A 20,228-nucleotide genomic window follows, 5' to 3' on the forward strand; every position below is an offset into this window, starting at 1 on the left:
AAGACGCCTGCTCCTTGGAAGAAAAGTTATGACCAACCTAGACAGCATATTAAGAAGCAGAGACATTACTTTGCCAACAAAGGTTTGTCTAGTCAAAGCTACGTTTTTTCCAGTAGTCATGTATGGATGTGAGAATTGGACCATAAAGAAAGCAGAGTACTGAAGAAGTGATGCTTTTGAACTGTGGTGTTGAAGAAGACTCTTGAGAGTCCTTTGGACTGCAAGGAGATCCATTCAGTCCATCCTAAAGGAGATCAATCCTGAGTGTTCATTAGAAGGACTGATGCTGAAGCTGAAACTCAAATATTTTGGCCACCTGATGCAAAGAACTGACTCACTGAAAAAGCCCTTGATGCTAGGAAAGACAGAAGGCAGGAGGAGAAGGGAATAACAGAGGATGAGATGGTTGGATGCCATCACCGACGCAATGGACATGAGTTTGAGCAAGCTCTAGAAGTTGGTGATGGACAGGGAGTCCTGGTGTGCTGCAGTCCATGGGGTAGCAGAGTCAGACATAACTGAGTGACTGAACTAAAGCTGAAATAATTTATTATAAGTTTTCAGTTATGAAACATTAAGGTTATTTTTAAATGCACCAAAGTAGGTGATGATTACATCCAGAGTTGGCACAGGTATGGAGAAACAGATATTCTTTTCCAGGGACACAGTTTATTGATATACTCTATGGGGAATGAGAAAGATACGTAAAAGTTTATATGTATATTTATCCTTATATGCACAAATTCCATTTCAAGATTTTAACCCTAAGTAGACAAAAATTAAAAGCATACAAAGACATAGGTATAAGAATATTCATCATATTAGAAATTATTAGTATGTCTATCAATAAGAGATTAGTTAAGTACAATATGTTAAACCCTATCATAAATTCATACGAAATGGTGACACAGATCTGTATTTATCAAAATAAAAGTAAATCCATAGTATATTGTTGACATAAATACAGAGAGCAAAATAGCAAACACAACATAATTCTAGAAAGAGGCGGTGGGAGGACACGGTCACATGTGCGTATCTAAAAATACGGTCACCCAAATGTCAACAATGGAAGGATTTCGATAGTGAGATTTTAGGTAGTCTCCACTTTAAAAAAGAAAAATAACTAAAACCCTCCTTGTGTATGTGTTGCTATTTTTACAAAGGGGCATCAGAGAAATACAAGAGCGCACAATGTAAGAGATACTCCCGCTCCATTCTAGGCCATGAAAGAAAACAAGCGTTGATGGCAAGTAAGTGGCTACGATGGAAGGTGAGGGACAAGCTCAGAGCGGAACCGAGTGGCCTGAGCACCCGGGGAGCCAGTTCCCGGCCCACCCTCAGCACACGCACGCAGCACAGACCTGGCCAAGCCACGGGTGAGCCTGGGGCCTCAGCTTCCAAACTGCAAAACAAGAGCCCTGGGAGGCATCCTCAGAAGCCTTTTGAACCCCAAGGCTCTGTGGTTAAAATCTGCAGAAGAGCAGGGGGCAACATGGTAACTCCTCACTCCCTTGCCAGTCACGGTGGATTACGCTATAGTCTCTCAGTACACATTAGTCCGTTTGTACAAGACATGAAATACCAAAGGCCAGAAAATGAGAACAGCAACGAAAGTGCATACACACACAGAGGCACTCGTTACTGGCAATACGACTGTTCCTCAGAGAGCAGGGCAGAACACTCACCTAAGGATGGAGCCCGCGGGAGACCCCTCACTATCCCAGTAAAAGCTCATTCCCAGAGCTGACAGTGCTCTTGCAACATTTCACTCTTACACAGATGAAAAACTACAGTACGATCCAGTTGACATTGTGGTTATTTATATTTCTACTGACAAAAATCTCAGGAAAAGAGTCAAGTGAGACCTTGATGTTGCATTTCACAGTTACTCAGATATATCAATAATCAAATCTGGAGAGCTGCCAATAAAAATAGAATAAACATCATTAGCATTTTAATAAACCTGCAAGCCAGAGGGCTGGAAAAACAGAGCAAGACAGAGCAAAGGGAAATGAGCGTGTTGAGTGCCTTCCCTCTAGCGGTTTGCCCCTGGCAGTCCGCCGTGTCCTCCCCACGGCACTCCTGCAAAACACAAGCTCCAGGGAGATGTTGCAGTATTTTTAAACCTCTCATAGAGCTGCCCCAGCCCTAAAGTTCTGGGGATATGTTGTAGTCTTTTTTTATTTTTAACTGAGAATAAATAACCTGACTTTTAAAATACTTTTGGAAAGCGCTATCTTTTAGTTATAAGCAGCATCTTGAATGTCAGATAGCCAGAATGTGATTTAATATGTTAACCAAACAGATTCAGATGAAAGATGAAGGAAAACGTGGTAAGAAGACGGGAGGAAGAAAAGAAAAGAAAGAGTATGCACACATATGCAACAGATGAAGCGCCGACAGAGCACAGGCAGGCGGCTGGGCTAGAGCCTCTGAAGCCACGCCCAGTCAGATCAGAGGGCCCACGGAGTATACCGAGCGAAGAATTACACATGGACACGCAAAGTGGACAGTGAGTTTCCTTAACTTTCAGTCATTATGGTTCCTCAACTGAAACAGAAATTAGAGTTTGAGAGCCCTGCTTCCTGAGATATTTTGAATTTCATTTATCTCATTATTCCATGATGCATGTGTGAGTATGTGTATATGTATAGAAAATCTTAATATATTTTTTAAAAGTATAATATTAAAATAAATTTGGATGCAAACTGCAAGTGCAAAACATTTACAGAGGTAAAGTAGCTATGTATTAAGGTGTTTTATTTTATGGTAAAAAAAAAAAACTCCATTTATGAATCTGAAAACACTTCACCCATTTAATCTGAAAATAGAGATGTTTACGAAAATATACAAAAATGAATGTACACTAAATGCCTTACTGTCTTCAGATAATTATGAACACTGCAGTGTCACCACACCATAAGCAATAAGTAACCTTCAAGAATCTGCTAGTGTCTTTAAAACGTCTGATTTAAAACCTTTGCTGTCAATTTGCAGGGAACCATAAGGCTACAATGGTGATAAAGCATCGATGATGGATGATACCACCCCAGCCACCATTCTAATAATGAACTAATGATTCATACTCAAGGTGCTTTTGAAACATGATTAAGCCTCCAAACATTTCACTATGGTAGGCTCTCATTACCCCAGTCTTATAAAAGAGAACTGAAATAAGCTTACCAAGGTTATACGGTGAATGACGATGACAAAGTCTGGAGCAACAATAACAACAACTCCCATCGTCCTCCACGAGCCCTATTCATTAGTACTGCAGAGAAGACTTCCAGAGAAATGTATTTCATTGTTCTGCATCTAACTGACCTTCTCTGGTAGCCACTGGCAAGTGTTTGCCAAAATGTCACTGCCCAAAAAACTCCTTACAATGCCATGTATTATAAAATGAATATGTCAAGAATCAGATGAAAATGTCATCAGTGACACTGACAATAAAAGAAAATATTCTACAGACTCAAGGAATGGAAGAAGATCTAAGTTAACGGGGGAAAACTTACTGAGAGAATGTCACCAATGACTACATTAACAAAAAAGGAAAAGAGATCACAGCTCTAAGGAAGGAAAGAAGACACAAATTAAAGGGGGCACAGTTCCTGGGAATCAAAGCTCTGTAATGGATTCGAAAGGGGAGAAGACTCCGTCCACAGGGGCTTCTGGGAAAGCTACAGCATCTCATTTAGGTATTATCTCATTATTCCTGGTGGAGACAGAGGTAACATGCCTAAGCACCTGTGAGAGCTCTTCAGTGCTGAATCCCAAAGTCATTGGGTTTCTTCTTTGCATGTCGAAATGAATGACATAATTTGTGAATGTCAAAAGCAGTCACATCAAATTAGATAGAAATTTAATTTGAACAAAAATTTCCACCACATAGCCTTTAAAATATAAAGTCAAAAGCTGTCAATTTTCCTACTCCAAAGTCTTTGGAAGTTAAGTTTCACTTGTACAAATACTTGAAATCAAACAACCCAGCTTGGTGTGTCTACTCTTTTGAAATTAAAAGAAGTAATTTCACTTTTAAAAGAATTACTTTTACACTGAGTATTGATTTTAAATGGACTTAGCTTGCAAATGTGATTCTCAAAATAAATGATCGCAGCTTGATACTGATGATTAGAATACATTTTGGGTATATTCTGGAATTTTCACCTGTATATGATTAGCACTTTTAAATAACAGCTTTACTAGAACTTTCAAAATAACCTGCGTATTTTTGATTACCTGCCTGAGGATGAACTGCACTGAAGATTAACTACAGTCCAGGTTTAAACCTAGAAGTTTTGTTCCACCTAAATGCTTACGGGACACTACTCTCCCAACAATGAAATGAAATCAATGCCAATTAATACTAAAAACATGGACAGCACTTGTTAGGACTTCCTGCTACCTTGAATTACTTACTCTTCCATGGTCTCCCCCATGTGGACACCCAAGCTCATCAGTGTGGATCACCACAAACTCTCAGTTCTCTTACCTGAGAACAGTGTGCACTCCACAGCCTATTCAGAGGACTGAAATGTAAGACGCAACTATCAGTGGCAAGTCACTAAAGATGAGTGTGGCCACGCAAACGAAGCAACAGGAAGATACTGTTGGGGGAAACGCAGACACGGAGCAGCAGGAGTGAAAAGTTACGCTGGCCTTGTCTCTTTTAAAACAGCTACACTTTCAAAACAGGATGCCAGCATCAAGGAGCCGCAGTGGCCGTGTGGACATCTAAACACCTGTCGGGGCCTGCCAGGGGATACTTCACACTTCTCCCCTCTAACAAGCTTCACTGTTACATGTTACATTTGCACTTGGAGACAACTGCCAAAAGCCATCACCAAAAAGGAAAAAACAAAAAACAAAAACAAAGCTCCTCTATAACCTAATAATGCTGTCTTCGTACTGGGAATAAATTTGTAAAAGAAAAATCTTGGAAACAAGAAGAAAATGGACAACTTATAAAGCTACAAATTATTAAACATTTGTAATTCCAATAAGAACACAGTATGCAAAATATTAACCGTATGATAAGTAATATATATTTCTTTGAAGATACTTATCCAACAAATAAATCTGCAGGAAAAAAATGTTACAGAAAACTCTCCTGTTTTGTTTCATTTTTTAAATTCCTTACTAAGTTTAATGATGAAAGCCAGGACATTGTCATGACATATTTTGCTGTCCCTTTTCCAAATAAATTGCTGCCGCAAGGATATCATGTTTCTTCCAGATTTCTCTCCCCTTGCCTTCACTCAGTTTTGTTAATTCAGCAAGGTTAACATATTGTCACACTAAAACTGTATCCATGAACCTCTCTCATAAACCACCACTCTGTTAGAGAAGTCAGTTTGTGCCTCTTTAACTCTTCAATTACATTTATAAAGCATTTTTAAAGGTTAAGTCTCCACTCCGTACATGAGCTTGACTATTTCGACTGACTTATTTTGATTTGCTCTATTTCTTGACCAGTATGAACAGTTCATTTTCTTTTTTTTTACCTTGAACACTAGCTCATGCTCACTAGGTTCATTTGTATTGCCATCTAATCAATCAACACACATTTACTAAACTTCTGGTTAGAAGCCCAGGACTACAGAAAAGACAGAATTCCCAGGCACAGTTTTAATTCCTATGCGGTTATCAATGTCACATTCTAAGAAATTTACAATCCGTCTGAGTATAAATTAAAACTAAAAGAAAAAAATTCAACCTACTCTCTCTCTCCAAATGTGAGATTCTCCAGGTACATATTCACACAAAATATTCATCTCTCTCTGTGTGTGTAATACAACATAACATCAAAATACTAAAACATATTGGTAACTTGCTAATGAAAAAAAAAAAAAAAGATTAATCGAAACCAAAAATAAGAGCCGAGTTTAAATTCAAGTTAAAAGGAAAACAAATGGAAACTGTATTTCCCAAATGAAACCACTTCTCAAAATACCATAATAAATCACAGAGGGAAATGTTTCCAGGCTTTATTTAACAGGCAGTAAAACCTGGAGGCAGGCTTGATTAGTGTGCTGCTATAGCAAATGGTAAGATGAGCTATGGTATACACATCAAAACCACCTACCAGTCTTAACTGGTTTATTGAGGCATGGTCTTTAAGGTGATAGTTAAAATTTAAAGTGTTTAAAACATGAAAAGACTCTCACTTCTATTTGTGGAATTTTTTGTGGTATTTTTGTCATAGGTGTTAGTACCATTATTGACACTATGCCATAGAAGTTATGTCCTTACAAGACTTATTATTAAAAAACACAGATGTTAAAGACAAACATAACAGTGATTAAGTTTCAGCCATAATTCTTCTAAGACGTGGACTCCTTTCCAGTTCTCCCTAACTTGACAATAGGGTAGAAAAGGTTCTGTTCTGAATAATATGAAACACGGAAAACTGTCTTAAATCTATCTAAAATCAAGCCCTTTACTTATGTACTTTTAAGTTTGTATCCACACTATACCTTTCAGAAGACCTGTCTTTTTCCCCTTGCATTTTTCTAGGTGAATAATCAAAATTAAACAGTAACACTAGAAACTGCAAATGGATGTTATTTTATTGTAATTTTATTTAATCAATGATATTTATTTTATTACAATGCAATTTAGCTAGCACTTACATTCAACAGACTCTACTGGTAAGTTTAACTGCTTATTGCAACTAAATGTATTTTAAAACTCAGAATAAGCTTTCGTGGGAAGTTTGGTAGATGGGACTGAGGTCAGAGAGATCTCCATTCAGCCCTGATTGTGCTTACTAGTTGGGATTGTCCGCAAGATCCTTTACCTTTCTGAGTCTTTTTTATTTTAACCTCATCTATAAAATAGAGTGTAATGATACCTATAGGGCTTCCCCCTGTGGCTCAGATCCTTTGGAGAAGGGCATGGAACCCACTCCAGTATTCTTGCCTGGAGAATCCCATGGACAGAGAAGCCTGGAGGCCTACAGTCCATAGGGGTTGCGAAGAGTCAGACACAACTGAACTGACTTAGCATGCATGCATGCAATGATACCTATGTCACAGAGTTGATGTGATAATTAAATAGGGTAATGAATAAAACACTCTTGGCAACTTACTATAAAATTTCAACATAGATCAGGTACAAAATCACCGTCTGAGTAAGAAACCACACCAAAACTTCATAGCTTAACAAAAACTGCCCTTATCTGCTCACGGGTCCCTGGACCAACAATTTGGACTGGGCTCAGCGGCGCAGTCCTGCTGGTTTTATTCACAGGGCTGCAGGAATCCAAAGTTTTGCGTGAGGCTGGATGGTCTGACCCGGCATTACGGACACATCTGACAGATGACCCTGGCTAGACCTCTATCTCCAGGTGATCTCCCGTTTGCAGAGAGACAACTCTGGGCTTCTTCAGGCGGGGCAGCTTCCAGAAAGGCAAGAACAAAAGTTGCAAGCCCTCTTGAAGCCAAACTTTGGAAGCCCTCCCACAAAATTTCCACTGCATTCTCTTGGTTAGAGCAAGTCACAAAGCCAGGGCAGGTGCATGGGGCTAGGGAAAGATGCCCTCTTGATGTAAGGATAGCTACATCTTAATGCACACAGGCCTGCACACAGCGGTGGGTGAAGTGTGTGGCTATAGTCTGCAATCTTCTAAAGCCTGCAAAATAGTGACAAACTTTTATAACACCTATGCCATCTTTCAACTATAAATAACTGCAGAATTCATGTCTTAAAACCAAAAAGAAGAAAAATCTAGCTTGAGTTTCCCCCAATCTAGAGAACACTGTTCTGTTGCTTCAATGACAGACTTAAAAGAAGACCAACATCCAGACCTCGCGACTGATACCATCCTTTAGACTTCTTTGTTTTTCTGTGTTCTAAGAGTCCTCCACATTTTTCTATTTAATCTAGTCAGTATATTTATTTTCATCTGATTTGATATTTCAACCTTCAGCATGTAGCTTTCTAGTCAAAAAATTCACAACAAATAGAATCACCAAAAAATCTGGATCAGTATGCTACACTTCAAGAAACTATGACATTTTATTTTTAAAAGTAAAGAAAAACATATCATTGTAAAAACTAAATATCCTTTTGTTCTTCTCCATAAAAATGATCACTAGAGAAAAATAATTTTGTGGTATAGTTCATCAGCAAGGCTTTAGAGATCTAGTCATACAGATTTAAGCAGAAATAAGGAACGAGATTTTTATAGCCACTAACAAGCAAAAAGTAGAATGCCCAAGCAAAACTTGAAGTTTAATTTATTGTATCAAATCTAATTTTAATGACTATCTCTCTAAATTTTTGTCGCAGTTACAGAAAGTCACTAAATGATAAATGCTACCAAAACTTCCTTTAACATGACTGTCTCTAAAAGATTCATTTCAAGAGCCACAGTCCTTAATACGATACAATACAATCTGCTCTGGGTAATTTCATGGGGCAGGATATGCCACTGAACATACTGCGTGATAAGAACTGCTCCTTAAGGAAGGAGAGAAATGAAGGAAACAGCTACTTGCTGCTTGACAATATGGTGAACAGAGAAGCGGTTTGGGGAATGGTTAATTTCCTAAACTTGACATTTTTTTTTTAGCTGAGGTTCAGTTACAACACGGCTTCATAAAGAAACAATTGGAAACTCAAGTAGTTTTCAATTTTAGACAAATTGGTGCTGCCAAAATACTCAATAAAGGAAAACTTAAACAACAGAGGGATGCCTAATCTGGTTTTTAAGACATTCAAAAATCCTGATTACGTTATGAGAAGCATACAAGAAGCCAAACACACACCTGTCTAGAGAAAATGCCACCAGCCAGCGCCGTCTTTGGTGTTTAGGGACGTTCCTCCTATATGAACAAGCCTCCTTAGTGGGCATTACTGAAACTAGATAATTCGACTCGATAACTACAGATTAAAGATAACACTGCGCTACCATTCGGGAAAGATAATCCACTCAATTTACTCTTAAAGGGAATCTTGTGTGTCTAACATACTCCCCTTTTGCTCCAATTATCTCAAAGCCCTCCATGAGTGACAGATCTGCTATATAGGCTCATATGGAATAGTTACCATTTTTGAAAAATAGTGGCAATTCTAACACTCTCTCGTTATATTGCTTACTAATCTTAATTGCCATGACTTCAAAAGACAGTTCCAGAGTGCATCTTGAACAAACAGAAAAGCAATTACCCTAAATTAATTGCTTTGCTGATGCGATTTGCAGGAGGGATGCCTAGTGGTTTTCAACTCCTGCCAGTGCTTTCACAAGTTGATGTTCTGATGATTTTTTAGCCTATTTTTGCACCAGTGCAATTAACCAGATAATTGTTCTAATGTGAACCTGCTCTTAATCAGTATGCTTAGGTTCATACTAACAATTAACCAAATATTAAACATACACTTCAACAGCAGCACTTAAAAGTGCTATAGGAAGAATTAAAAAAGACAGTTTTCTCATACAGCCATACTCTTCTCACCAAGAAACAGACAAAAATTCTGTATCTGTCTCCTCTGCCTCTTTTCAATTAATACAAGGTATCATTACATATGAAGAGCAAAGTTTCTGGGTCTTCATTTAAAAGTATTCCAAAGATTCCATTCAAAAGACAGAAGCCAACGATTCAACATTATAAACCTAAGAGGAGGGCACGGCAACCCCCTCCGGTATTCTTGCCTGGAGAACCCCTGTGGAGAGAGGAGCCCGCAAAGAGCCGGCCATGACTGAGAGACTAAGCACAGAGCACACTGTCCAGGACACGGAGCTGCCGCTTTCAGACAGAAAGGATGCAATACCGAGAGCAAGCTCTATCTGAACCCAGACAGGACAGCAGCCCTTACTTTAGTAAGTACCAATTTAACTCAGAAATAAATAAAACCTGGGGAAAAAAGGACATGCGAACCAATCGCCTGGATTTTAACCAGAGCTCAAGCCAAATTTAAAAACAGACTTACCCATCCTGCAGAAGCAGCATTCCTAATTCCCTCAACACACAGGTATTAAGTTACTTCTCTGAGCTGGGCTCTACGCGAGGTACCTGGGGCTGAGGTTGGGGCAGAGGGCTATAGACAAAGAGGCAGGTTCCCCTTCCAAGGAGAGAGTCATAAGCAAAACATCACACAGCCACACAATGTCGCCTGCCGCCAGTCGACCAACGTGCTATGGATTCAGCCGACAGTGATGTGATACCGCACTCATTACAACCACCATTATTATTTCCTCTTTTCCTTAACAGTAGAGGAATTCGCACTCATTTTAAGGCAAATTATTGGCAGTGCAACTATAACTGTTAATGAAACAAGTCTCATTAACTTCTGAACTTTAGTAAGCAAGGAGCTATTTTATGCTACCTTAAATATTTTATCAGTTGAGGAGTGATATACATAAAACCCTTCCATCTTCACGAGGCAAAAAGGCTCAAGCTGAAAGTACTGTGTTATTCTGTAGGTCGCCCTGTCTTCTTCTTTAATTTCTAAAAGGGCCATCATTCAGAAAATGGCCCAGGCACAAACACGTCAAGTCTGCCATTTTTAATTATTACCAGTCAAGTTCCAGCAATTCTTCCTCTGGTTAAACATGTGTGTACCTATCTTCTAAGATATTTCTTTACGCCACTGTTCATAAAATATTTTAGGCTGAAGCAAAATCTCTTGCACAAAATTAATAACTAATCACAGGAGATATTTATCATCTCAAGCCTTTTACAAGGAAATTGTCAGATTTAATCACCTTTCTCATATTTTCACTATTTACTGGGCTTCATTTATCATACATTTTAAAATTTTGACAACAGTGAGTTATTTTAATTACCATTTCTGGTTGGGGATTAAGAATAAGACAACTCCTTAGGGAAGGGGAGGCAGGGCAGGAAGTCATATATTTGTCTGAACAGTCAATAAACTATTATCATTTTCATCAATAGATGAAGATTTTGCTCAATGTTGGCAATTTTAAAATGGGTTTGAGGTTAGGAAGCCTCCCAATGCACAGCAGTGCATTCTTCATCATATAAATTGTGTCCATCCTTTCCCATAATTTGATCAGGAATTCTGATTTCATAACATATAAAACATGATTTTTAATCCCACAGACTAACTGCTTAATATATACATTCACTCATCTTTATATTGCCTTAAAAACACAGAATCAGTAACAATATTTAAATAGCACACCCAGGAATACCAATAATATGATACTATAAAAGCTCTATTATTGTTACTTACAAAAATGTTTACTTATACTTTATCATCGCTCACTAGGAACCAAAGACAAAGTGGAAATTTAAAATTACCATTGTATGTTGGAACTGTCATAAAAATTGACATTATTCCGCAAGACAAAATAATGCGAACATGGACAATCAATAAGACAAACTCGTCCACGTCAAATCCAGCTTCCATCTCTTCAGAACTGGAGTTAAATATCAAACCTGGCTGACACAGATAAGATACAGATGACCTCATATAGATTTTCCTTTCAAGTAACTGTACTAGGTTAAATGCTTCAGTGCTATATATTAATTAATATTTCCTGTAAGTGATATTCAATAACTAGAATTACTCAAAAAACCAGTATCAGAACTGATATCCAGTATCACTACATACCAAACAATGAAAAAGTACCTTTAATTTGAATTTCATCTGAGGATAAAAGCACACATCATTTCATCAGAGAAACTTTCTGTTCTATAGAAAAATATCATCAGCTATTTGAAAAATCACATATACAGATTAGTTATGGCAGTTACTTTTTTTTACCAAAGGTACTGAAACATTCAATGAAGTTAACTTCCTTCTTTTTAACTCAGTAATGCTTACTCAAAGTATATAGCACCTAGTATTCTCCTTTATGAGAAGGCAATGGCAACCCACTCCAGTACTCTTGCCTGGAAAATCTCATGGACGGAGGAGCCTGGAAGGCTGCAGTCCATAGGATCGTTGAGGGTTGGACACAACTGAGAGACTTCACTTTCACTTTTCACTTTCATGCATTGGAGAAGGAAATGGCAACCCACTCCAGTGTTCTTGCCTGGAGAATCCCAGGGACAGGGGAGCCTGGTGGGCTACCATATATGGGGTCGCAGAGTCAGACACGACTCAAGTGACTTAGCAGCATTCTCCTTTACTCTGCAATGATTAATTTATTACAACTGCCAGAGAGCACCTGCAGAAGCTATAATATTTGTAAAAATAAATACGCATCATCACATGCTTAAATATCTATTCTAAATTCATCTTGAAATTCTTTTTGGTATCAAATATGAGCCAGATGTGATATTAGACATAAAAATGAGCAACACTTTCTACTTTTCCTCAATAAAGTTAGGAAGAAATTAAGAGCATTTGTAAATGGCATTGTTGGGGAAAAAATGTTTTTGTTACAAAATCTAGATGTTTTTAAAATCTATAGGTCTTAGTTAAACAAAGCTAGTGGAGGTAATGGAATTCCAGTGGAGCTATTTCAAATCCTAAAAGATAATGCTGTGAAAGTGCTGCACTCAATATGCCAGCAAATTTGGAAAACTCAACAGTGGCCACAGGACTGGAAAAAGTCAGTTTTCATTCCAATCCCAAAGAAAGACAATGACAAAGAATGTTCAAACTACTGCACAATTGCAATTGTTTCACATGCTAGCAAAGTGATCCTCAAAATCCTTCAAGCTAGGGCCCAACAGTACAAGAACGTTCATATGTACATGCTGGATTTAGAAAAGACAGAGGAACAAGAGATCAAATTGCCAACATCTGTTGGATCATAGAAAAAGCAAGAGAGTTCCAGAAAAAACCTCTGTTTCATTGACTACGCTAAAGCCTTTCACTGTGTGGATCACAACTATGGAAAATTCTTCAAAAGATGGAAATACTAGACTACCTGACCTGCCTCCTGAGAAATCTGTACGCAGGTTAAGAAGCAACAGTTAGAACCAGACATGGAACAACAGACTGGTTCCAAATCAGGAAAGGAGTATGTCAGCTGTATATTGTCACCCTGCTCATTTAACTTATATGCAGAGTACATCATAAGAAATGCCAGGCTGGATGAATCACAAACTGGAATCAAGATTTCCAGGAGAAAAATCAATAACCTCAGAGAAGCAAATGACACCACCATTATGGCAGAACTTGAAGAGGAACTAAAGAGCTTCTTGATGAAGGTGAAAAAGGAGGGTGAAAAAGCTGGCTTAAAACTCAACATTCAGAAAACTACCATCATGCCGTCTGGATCCATCACTTCATGTCAAGTAAATGGGGAAACAATGGAAACAGTGACTTTATTTTCTTGGGCTCCAAAATCATTGCGGATGGTGACTGTACTCAGGAAATTAAAAGACGCTTGCTCCTTGGAGAAAAGCTATGTCAAACCTAGAGAGCGTGTTAAAAAGCAGAGACATCACTTGCCAACACAGGTCTGCATATTCAAACCTATGGCTTTTCCAGTAGTCATGTATGGTGTGAGAGTTGGAACATAAAGAAGGCTGAACACATCAGAACTGATGCTTTCAAACTGTCATGCTGGAGAAGACTCTTTGAGAGTCCCTTGACAACAAGGAGATCAAGTCAATCAATCCTAAAGGAAATCAACCCTGAATATTCACTGGAAGCTGAAAATCCAATCCTTTGGCCACCTGATGCGAAGAGCCGACTCACTGGAAAACACCCTGAGCTCCCAAGAGGGCAGGAGGAAAAGGGGTGACAGAGGATGGAGCGGTTGGATGGCATCACCGACTCAAGGAACACGAGTCTGAGCAAACGCTGGGAGATGGCGATGCACAGGGAGGCCTGGCGGGCTGCTGTGAACGGGCACAAAGAGAAGGACGTGACTGCAAGACTGAACCACAACCGGTCTTATCCGAAACTCTCACTTCTCAGATACCCCATAAGGAAAAGAAAAGGGAAGACTCTACTGATGTTCAGGAAGACCAAGCATAGTCTGAGGGTAGGGTGACCACAAAAGTCACCATCCAAAGCTGGACATGCGGATCGCAGAAGGGGCGGCAGCGGCACAGACAGGAACCTGACGACACCCCAAATCCACAGGGAAGGGCTGAGACTGGCCTGAGCAAAGCAGGACACAGGGCAGGAGGCCTGGGGCAGGCAGTGTGCTCCTCGCGGTCAGAGCTGGGGCTCTGGAGGCGGAAAAGTGGGCTCCGAGGCTGTGTCCACCAGTTAGGAGGTGAGAGTGGTCTAATCTTCCTGGACTCTAATCCCTTCATCTAAATGAAGCTAGTATCTTCCTCAGGGTGGCAGAGATTAAATGAAACACAGGGTGTAAACACTTTGGACACTGTGTGGCACAGACTGTAATAAACGGTAGCTATTACTACCTTTTATTATTAACATTGGTTCAAAAACAAAGGAGAGAAAATATTATACCCTTCAGTCTCAGCAGCACCACAGAAAACAAGCGTGGTTTTAAAGAGAGTGTCTAATGGATAGGACACCAGAGGCATCATTTTCAAAGATGGCCAGGGGGCCTGTGGGCTTGTCAGGTGGCACCACTAGTAAAGAACCCACTTGCCAACGCACGAAACATAAGAGATGTGGGTTAGCTCCCTGGGTCGGGAAGATCCCCTGGAGGAGGGCACGGCAACCCTCCCCAGTATTCCTTCCTGGAGAATCCCATGGACAGGGGAGACTGGCAGGCTGCAGTCCATGGAGTCACAAAGAGTCGGACGTGACTGAGGTGACTTCGCACACACGCATGCACAGGGGACTGGAAGAACACCGACCCCAGCATCATTCTATTCTTCTAGGGATGGCCTTACAAATAACTGTGACTATAAAAGAGAGGGTCAAAACTAAGCCAGCTCCAAACAAGTGTCACCAGCTCAGAAACGCTCCATTCTGTCCCTGCAATCCTCCCGGAAGTCAGTAAAAGACAGTTATTCATTTAAAAAAATCTGATACATACAGAACATACTCAAAACTATGCACTAAAATTATAGAGAAACAAATAAAATTCAGTTTTAGTAAAAGTCCACCCAACCAGCCCGGCCACTTTCTTAGGCACCAAAGGCATGCAGACAGGCTCCTCCGCAGTCTCTGCAGGCAGGAGAGCCCGGCTCCAAGCACCACCGCGGAGCTGCTTCGATGGGCAGCGCTGTTTTTACTGCCTCTCTATTTCTAAGTTTTCGTGCTTTTATAGGAGAAAACTGCTCAAACTTCACACTCAGTACTCCAAGGTGAAAAGTATTTCTCTCCTCCAGACCACTTAACTTTAATAGAAAACAAAACATTCTCCAACTCAAATTCAACTATGCCTGCTGGATTTTAATGGATAGGTTTGTCCCCTGCTTGGGCAATCGTTAAACCTCTGTCTCTAGGAGAATTAAGTAATATTAGGGGATTGAAATGAAATAAAATTCTAAGTCCACTGTGACATGACATTCACAGGAAGATGGTAGATTATCCATCCAGCCCTCAAACACTTATAAAAACAATATATAGCATATGTTCACAAAACAATTCTTGGAAATAAAACACAATGGGCACTCAGCAAATATTTTATATCGCCAACACCTGCTCAAATCCTCTCTGAACTTTATTTCTAAATGTCACCGTTTTTTATTGAATCAACGGAAATTTGAAAGAAGAAACAGAATAAACATCCAGAGAAGATCAAGGGAGTTAGAAAAATCTTTATAGAAAGCCTCATTGAGTTTTACATGAGCCAGGGTGCTGTCAGTCTCCCTGAAAGGGGCGGTGGAGTAATCTGTCACTCTGCGACTTCAATCTCAGAGTGCCTAAAAGACTAAAAAGGGCTCTGTGCCGAAAAAGAAAAAAAAGAAAAAAAAAAAGAAGTCTTAAGGCTTTTCTAAGTTTTATAAACAGAGGAATCATGAATCAAATACTAAGCACTGCAAATAAATTCACTTTGAATCACAGACTTAAAGTTGGAGGTAGTTTAGTATACTAATTCAACTCTGTTATTCAGGAAATGGCTTGTAACACTCCTGTTTGAACTGTAAGTGGGAATGAGTTCTCTATTTTGGAAGGCAGTCAGTGAAAACCAAGGTTTTAACTTATTTTAAGCTGAATTCTGTCCCCCTTTGTAACTTCAACCTGTTGGCCAAAGTTCTGAGGTCTGAGATAAGAAGGAACTAATTTAGGTAAACAAATTAACTCTCCATTATCTGTTAATATATTTTATCAGACTCAATTTAAAAAACTATTTGATTTAAAACAAGAAATCTTTACCTAAAAATCTTTATATTCTGAATTTCAATAAGGGAGAATTCAATTTGTAGACTAGGTGGGTACAGGTGGATATTATAAAATAGATCGTGCTGGGTGGGAATAATGAAGAAATTGAAGAATGACCGACGAGAAAAGCCCATTACTCATCCTGGAAAGATCGCTGACAAGAGAAAATGTGGGTCCAGTGTTGCTAGATCTGCAACTTTCCCAAAAGAAGGCCCAAATTCAGATTTTTACGTGAACAACCCAATTTCTTAAAGTTGGCAACTTACTCAATTTTTTAAATATTGTACGGGCCAAACAAAACAGCTTTGTGGACTGGACTCAACTCTGGCTCGCCAGTTTGCAATTTCAAAATGTTGTTATTTAAAAGTCTATTTAATGAGAAAACATTTATAGTTACTATTCTAAACACTAGTACATATAAAGAGAAACAGTAACATATTGCAAATGTTATTTTATACTTAAAAGAAACTGGTCACAACAATCTTAGATTTAAAACTTCTCAAATTTTAGGATGTTCACTGATGCAACAGCCCCCTTTACATAAATATAAGACTCACGCAGCAAGTTATCTCCTTAAAGAAAGTGTCCTATCTGCGTTCAACAGAGTCAATACATTCAATTTTGTTTTAAGCTGCAAATTCAAAGAATAAGTCATGCAGCTTCTGGACTCTATACGAAACATAAAAAGAAAAGAAACAGTGAAGACCAAATTGAATGTGAAATAGCAAAACAATTATATCAAATACAAGTAAACGTTCCAACAAACTTCCAGTCAGAAAGAGTACAGGAGAAATAATGACCAGATGTTTAATTTAAATCATCAATAGAAATAGTCAGTGTCCTCTTTTTATAAAACACTTGGATTTTATTTGTATTCAAAAGCAATGGTAAATGTCAAATGACTACTAGACCATCCTTCTGAATACAAGAAAATATCATGCTGTTTAACTCTTTAAATACAAAAAGTGCTTTTTAAAAAACAAAGATAAAGAACAGCATGTCTTAGTCACACAGATCAAGAACCACAAAATGCTAAAAGGTTCCGTGCGCTTAACAGTAAAGACCTTAAGTTACTAAATATTTTAAAATTTTGAACTTCGAAAATATTTATTGTTAAAATCTTTTAAAATACAGGATAAATCTTATATCTAAAGATCTGAGAAGAGTATCAAACTTTATCTTCATGTGAAGAATTCATTATTAAAGCTAGCAGCATTAAACATAGATCCTTTTCATAGGCATTATGAAAAGGTATAGGTATAAAATAGTATCTAAAGGTTCTACTATAACTTTATTATGAAAGAAAATAATGAGATTCTTTTTTTTAAAACTAAGAATGTTACGTATAAATGTCAATTGTGTGTGAACTCCAACTATGAAATGGAAATTGACTCATTAGCCATTTGCTTTTTGTTTATCCCCATCCAATTTTTACTGCAGTAAAGATGGAAAAAACACATCCAATCAGAAAAGCCAAAGAAAAATTAAACAAACGGGCTAAATTTAATAGGAATAGTATGACCTTTAGCAGAACAAAAGATGTTGAAAGGATTACATGAGAACACGTGTAAAGTGCCTATCAATTACCTGGATGATAAAGGTTACTGTCCTTCCTTCTATCCTTACAAGGCTCACTATTATCTCACTCATTAAGTCTTATGTCACCTAAAGAGGAAAACCTTTGGGATCAGCAGGAACTCAGTGTCCCACAGTCTGAGGCACAGCACCAAGTATTTAGTAGGGGGTTAATAAATGCTTTCTGATTTACTAGAGGATAATAATAATGAACAAACGTAAAACAGACACTAATTGATAGGCTAAATGCATTAGTGCATTCTAGTGTCCTCCATGGGAAAGGTTACTAACCCATCCCGGCTAAGTGCTGAAATTATAATTAAGCCTGATGGGAAGTCCTAGATTTATACCAATATAATTACAAATATTACTTAGCTTAGTGATAGAGTATGGCAAGAACAATGAGCTGACTAATTTAGATGACACTGCAAAGTGGGTTTTAATGTTTGAAACTCCTATTACAGTACACAGGATAAGTGCAAGTGGTGTAATTAAAACCTAAAAGAGTCTGATCTTTAAAACTCTACCGCTCAACCTCATTAAAATGCATGTTTTCTCAATTAATTCAAACTTTTCCATTAAAAACATAAAAATACCCTTTCATTCCTTGCAAATAAATCTCTACAGTACAGCATTTAGGATCAAACACCAAATAATCATTCTAGTTAAACAGGAAAAAAAAAAAAAACCAACTGAAATATTATGGAAAGGGATTTGAGCAGATGGAACCTAACAAAGGGAAGGAAAGGCAAGGTGAAGGCTGCTCTTTTTTTTTCATGTGTAAATACCCAGTTATGACTACATAAGCATTTGAAGCACCAGAAGATGAGAAATCCTTGAGTATCTTTGTGTAAATGATACAAATCTAAGCAAAAGCAAAACCTGTTTACTGAGCAGATAACCCTTATGATGCTATATGGACTGCATCTCACTCACCTCTGAAGGCTCCAAGTACTGAGTCTTTTCCATCGTTTTCATATCCATTTTGTGGCAGTTTTCACCTTTCAATCTGAAGCATTACTAAGACATTTACCTGAATATTAAGCTAATACTAAACACCTGAAACCACGGGATGATGTTCTTCATGTACTTCTTTTTATCAGTTGTTACGGAAAACATTTAAAAGATAATTTTAAAACGTCACATAACTGATCATGGGGAAGAATGTAGATTATAAAAAAGAATTTAATTTTTTAAATGTTCATCAATTTTCTTCAGATTTTGATACACCTCACACAGTGACTATTACTCAGAAACCATAAACACCCTTTATAAATGAAGACCATGGACCAATTCTGGATTAGTAAATTCTTCAAGAAAAATGTTACTAAGAAAGAGCCAAGTCAAGTGCTATCACACATAATTTAAAGGCTAATGCTGGTAATTTATAGGAATGCCACTAGAATTTGCCATTCTTGGGGAAAATGGAGTCTACATGATTTTACTGTTAAAAGGATAAAGGGAAATTAAAAGTGAAAGGGGGAAATGTCTTAAATTTAAAGCATTATCTGACAAACTTTATAAATCACTGCACTATTTTACAAAAAACATTTTAATCTAAATAGGTTCTAATTTTAGCTGAAATAGGGCTTTCTATTTTGAAAGCAATATATTTTTGGTGGCCTTTTTAAAAACTTATTTATTCTTGAAAAGCTACTAAGCAAGAACTTTATCTCATGCCTGTATTTAAGAACCCACCTAAACTAATCAGCAGTAGGACCCCCTGGTGGGTCAGATGGTAAAGAATCCATCTGAAATGCACGAGACCTGGGTCCCATTCCTGGGTCCTGAAGATCTCCTGGAGGAGGGCGTGGCAACCCACCCAGTATTCTTGCCTGGAGAATCCCATGGACAGAGGAGCCCAGCCGGCTACAGTCCATGATGTGACACAGAGTCGGAGAAGCACCGAGTAAGTACAGAATAGTGGTACTCTGCAGTTGCGTTCATTACAAAGAAGTCTATTTTCAAGGGTTCTTGTATTTTTTTTCCCCTCATGCAATATTTCAGAGAAAAACTGACCTATCCATTATCACTGTTTATTTTTAAAACATTTTTAAATGCCTATTTTTAAAACAATTTACACATCTTTATACTACGTATTAAACTATCCATCACATGACTTTAACATTCAAAACAAATTCTATTTATACAGAAAACAAAATGTCATCCTAGAGAAAAGATCTGAATGCATAATGTTTGAAATAGTTTCTCAGAACCATTTTCCTTGATAAATGAACAGTAAAATCAACCACAAAAAGTTGCAAAAATATTAAAGCAACAAATAAACAATATGTCTTGGATGAGTGACAAAGAGAAGATTCAATAGACTTCTGTTGTTACAACTGTTTAGGAAACATGAATCTCAGCACTTAAACGTTGCTGCAAATATAAGCAAGTGTGAGTCACTCAGTAGTGTCCAACTGTTTGCAACCCCATGGACTGTAGTCCACCAGACTCCTCTGTCCATGGAG

At 38.1% G+C, this 20,228-nt stretch overlaps 1 protein-coding gene across 6 annotated transcripts in view; it reads right to left on the reverse strand.

The window, feature by feature from the left end:
- FBXL17 (F-box and leucine rich repeat protein 17) overlaps positions 1-20,228 on the reverse strand; it is a 513,866-nt gene that overhangs the window by 316,063 nt on the left and 177,575 nt on the right. The window lies entirely within an intron of this gene.

Source organism: Ovis aries, chromosome 5 (assembly GCF_016772045.2).
Source record: "Ovis aries strain OAR_USU_Benz2616 breed Rambouillet chromosome 5, ARS-UI_Ramb_v3.0, whole genome shotgun sequence".
NCBI classification, from domain to species: Eukaryota; Metazoa; Chordata; class Mammalia; order Artiodactyla; family Bovidae; genus Ovis; species Ovis aries.